Raw genomic sequence first — 4851 nt, 5'->3', positions numbered from 1 at the left:
GACAAACCTAATATCCCAACTGATTCTTACCCTAAGAGTATCACTCACCATGGGCTTACCTCCTGCAACTTCTCTTTACCAGGTTAGCTACTAAGTTTTATAAAAATCCTCAGCATTCAGGGATATTGATATTTAAAATACATTTTGTCTTCTTTTGGGGGAAAAAAGGAAGTGATGAGCAACTGAATCAATATTTACTCATTTGTTCTGCTAGTGGCTTTAAAATCCTATATAATAAAAACGTAGTATGCAAATTGTCCCCTCGACCAAAAGTTGTCCAGGAGTTTGACCAGGAGGCAGGGATGGCCTGGGGAAGGGAGGGAGGCCTCAGACAGCAGTGACAGCAGGCAGCCAGGGGAAGGGAGGGAATACCCCGCTGGCAGCCACTAGGGACCAGTATATAAATAAAAGGTATTTTTAAAAGTTGTCAGTGTTCTTATCTTAAAATCTATGATATTCCTTTCAACCTATTTTCTATGCTGCCTTTTCTCTCAGAAAGTATATTGTCATGGCTTTGAATAATATCTTAATTAAGAAGCTGACAAAGTCAAAAGTATACACTAATCAAAATATATAAAATTTCCATTCATAACACTACTTTGTAACTTAAATGTTTTTCAATGATAATATACCAAACTTAGGCAATCTTAGAAAATTCTACATATCTATCAGTCCTCAAGCAACATGTACATCCCAATGACAACAGAATGCCACTTGTAAATATACGTATAAAAAATATGCGGATTCAACTAACAGTCAACATTCATTAAATTCTGATGGAGCACTCAGTCACTATTCTAAGTATTAGAAATACAACACTGAACACATCTCACCAAATTCCTGACCTCAGAGAGTGTACATGCCACTGGAATCACTTGGTATTTTAAAAGAGTCTGCATATAGGTCAATCTATTTTTCAATGACATATAAAAATAGTGAAAAGAAGAAAAATAAAAAGAGGAAAAAGGAAAGGAAAGCATACAATATTTTTCCATGTCAACACAACAATTTACCTTGTATTATTTTGACATTGGAGTGGTGCATTCTTTATTGGCAATGTAGACCAGAAGGTTTGGGGAGAAATATCCAGGATTTAGTTTTGGACGCTAAAATGTGAGATCCCACTTAGACATGCCAGAGGAGATAGAGAGCAGGCAGCTGGATATATGGGTCTAGAATTTGAGAGAAGGATAGTAGATGGAAATAAAATGTGGAAATCATCAGGCTATAGGTGATGCTACATAGAGCAAGTGTGATATGGATTACAAGGAGATTTAAAAATTTAAAGCACCAGTGATTTCTTGATCCCCTCTTCTCCCTTTTCCCTGCCTCCTTTTACTCATTTTATTATAGTTTTTTGGCAGTTTAGTAAACCAGGCCCTCCTTCCTTCCCATAGTTCTATTTTTAGAGCCTCTACAATGAGCTTTGGAAATACTACTGACGTGCTCTCCTCACCTTACTTAGCTCCACCTGAGATTTTTGCTGTTATCAGCTGTATCCTCTGTTTTTATCTACCTACCAACACTAGAAAAAGGACGCATGTTTTTATATTTTATATTTTTCTAGAGAATGTCCAGTCTAAGAGTAAAGTAGGCCAGGCCTCAATGGCAGGAACAGTTTTGAGGATCATGGAGAGAAATGACTTAGATTAGACTCATTACCTTCAGTTCAAGTGTCTACACTTAAGAACACAGAGAGAGTGCACGCAGTCCCCCAATGCCTCTCTTTGTTCCTCAAGGATGCACACCAGTAGTTGGATGGTCTCAGTATGTGGCATGGAAGAAGGGATAGGCCAGGTCAGAAAAACCCAGAAATTTATTCTACGTTAAATTGAGGTGCTGGAGCATGTCGGCATTAAAAGGCTCATGCTGTTACCATAGGAGAAAATTCTTGTCTAATCAGTTACACGTTTCTTCACTCTAATTCTTACTGTAACATTAGATCTATTTGCAGTTTCAATGCTACAGCCTTGGCCATGGCCTGTGGTATGACAGAGAGCAATTTGAAAGAGAAGTATTATCAGGTACACAATCTCACTCAATGTCTCTTTTCTCAACCCCCTGCTGCTGTTTATCTCATAACTTCCTTTCTCAACCCACTGGTAATCTTCTCATTTGTTATGCAGAGTAGTTTAGGCTGTGCCCTTATCTAGTATCTATCCCACCACTCATCAAAGAGCTCTTTGGAGCACACCATCATGAGAAAGGCACCTGGGACTACATACCAGTATAATAGATATATCCTGTCATTCAGTTGTTCAAGCAAAGCACTGAGAACCAATAGTGTGGATTTCTGGAGAAGTCTCCTCTGACCTACAAGAGTATATCTGTACCAGAAGGGTGAGGGCATGAATGGGGAGGGGGTAGGGGGACAATGGGGAGATCAGGACACATATGTAATACCTTAATCAGTAAAGAAAAAAAGAATATCTCTGTAAACCTGCAATGCTATAAGAACCTTGTGTCTTAAAAGCCTTCTGGGAGTTGTACACCCCTAGGACCTGGGAGTCAACCTGGGAATGCTGCTCATTCTCATTCAATTACCATGTCAAGATTAACAACCTTGTTGCACAGATAATGGAGTCCCGCCTTAAGCCCCTTTGCCTACTTCCCCATGCCTGCAATTCCTACATTCCCATGTAATCTTTGTCCTACCCAACATAAGCAGCTGGCTTATGGAGAGAGGCAGAGCAGATCTCTGTGGCTGACCTGCTGCTCTCCCATACCGCTGGCAGTATTGGAATAAATGCTCATATATGACTCACCCCTGTTTCTGCTTAATTGGCTCAAGTAGTGACAGGCAGCTTGGACCCCTTGGTTACACTTGGCTACACTTCCAACATTCTAATTAGTGTATTGAAGCATTTAGTGGAAAACTATTTAGAGATTATAGAGGTTTAGCACCTTACAACGTGTGAAAAAGTTAAGCCACAATTAGAATTTTGCATTTACATCTGTACTTAAAAGAATCATTACTCCTTTACTAATATTATGAACATTTTATGAACATAATTTATCTTCATTGCCCTTCTTTTGGTCTGTTTCTGTTGATATATGGCACACTCCACATGGCTAGAAATAAGTTATTACAGTGAGCAATTTCTAATTATTTCCTCTGATGAAAGTTCAGACATGTCAAGAAACCTGATCTCACATGTTGCTGCCTGATGGGAGAAACTATGCTTTATAATTCATCTCTGCCATTTAAAAAATATATGAATTGGAGTTTACATTAATGTCTGTGGACTGTTTTAATAATTTTACTTCTTATTTGCTTCTGATTTATTGGTGGATCAATTACCATATCCAACATAACTTAGAATAAATGAAACACCACTCTGATGAATAGGAGTATTATATGCTCGATTTAGTATAAGGGTGAACATAGTTAAGCATCTTCCAGGAAAGTTTATAATCAGATGCAAATCTAATTATTGGGTGTTTCACTCACACTTCTACTTAGAGCTTTCTGCAGAGAAAACTATTAATATTCTGAGGCACTATTTTCCAACTATACACTCCCATGAACAAGGATTTGATGGAGAACTCACTTTTAATCATACTGAGAACTCTTAAAAATTAATTTTAAAGATTAATAACTCATTATAATCTGGCTAGAGCAGAAATACAACCATGAAGGAAAAAAGAGATTAATATAGTTTCTCCTAAATTGTTTACCAAAAAGTAGTTTTGGATATGAAATCACGTGAACTGAACTTAAACCTTTGATTCTGCCTCTCCTTAGTTGTATAACCTTGAGAAGTTGCTTAGTTTATCATTGTTTTTTTCAGAGGTCTTTTGGAGAGAACAGCAGCAAACCCAAAGTGATATTGTCACGAACAAGTTAAATAATGTTTGTGACTATTATTTATAAAGCAAAATACACTATAGAAGTGATAGAAATTACTTTTAATGGTAATAAAAGATGCTAATTTTCTAGGTATCTGACAGCTCTTTGGCAGGAAGACATGATAGAATTAAACTGTCTAAAGAGAAACCAACTGTCCAAAGTCCTTTGAGCACTAATCTATATTATTATGAAAACTAAAGGCCCAGTGCACAAAATTTGTGCATGGATACAGTCTCTAAGCCTGGCCTGTAATCAGAGCCATCTTCCCCAGCTGCCGCCACCCCCACCCCCACCCCCAGTTCCCTGTTCGCCATCAGGTGATCAGGGCCTGCAGGCTAGGGGCAGATCCTGCATTGAGCATCTGCCCCCTGGTGGTCAGTGTGCATCATAGCGACCAGTCGTTCCACTGTTTGGTCAATTTGCATATTACCCTTTTATTATATAGGATGATTCAGCCAATAGAAAGCAAGTATTAAGAAGTAAACCTTAAATAGGCGTTTTCTTTTTCCAGCCGGCGCTGAGCTATGGGCATCTCTCGGGACAACTGGCACAAGCGCCACAAGACCGGTGACAAGAGAAAGCCCTACCACAAGAAGCGAATATATGAGCTGGGACGCCCTGCTACCAACAGAAAGATTGGACCCCATCACATACACACAGTCCAAGTGCATGGAGGCAACAAGAAGTACCGAGCCTTGAGGCTGGACGTGGGCAACTTCTCATGGGGCTCAGAGTATTATACGCACAAAACAAAGATTATTGATGTTGTCTGCATTGCATCCAACAATGAACTGATCCGCACCAAGACCCTAGTGAAGAACTGCATCGTGCTCGTTGACAGCACACCGTACCGACAGTGGTACGAGCCCCACTACACACTGCCCTGGGCTGCAAGAGGGGGGCCAAGCTGACTCCTGAAGAGGAAGAGATTTTGAACAAAAACGATCAAAGAAAATTCAGAAGAAATACGATGAAAGGAAAAAGAACAAAATCAGCAGACT

The 4851-nt window shown here is 39.4% G+C and overlaps 1 pseudogene; it reads left to right on the top strand.

Moving 5' to 3' along the window:
• The first annotated feature begins 4374 nt into the window (after nucleotides 1-4374).
• LOC102770637 overlaps nucleotides 4375-4851 on the top strand; it is a 3319-nt pseudogene continuing 2842 nt past the window's right edge.

Source organism: Myotis davidii, unplaced genomic scaffold, assembly GCF_000327345.1.
Source record: "Myotis davidii unplaced genomic scaffold, ASM32734v1 scaffold629, whole genome shotgun sequence".
Lineage (NCBI taxonomy): Eukaryota > Metazoa > Chordata > Mammalia > Chiroptera > Vespertilionidae > Myotis > Myotis davidii.
Note: the sequence above shows the minus strand (reverse complement) of the source record. Positions and strands in the feature narration are given on the sequence as shown.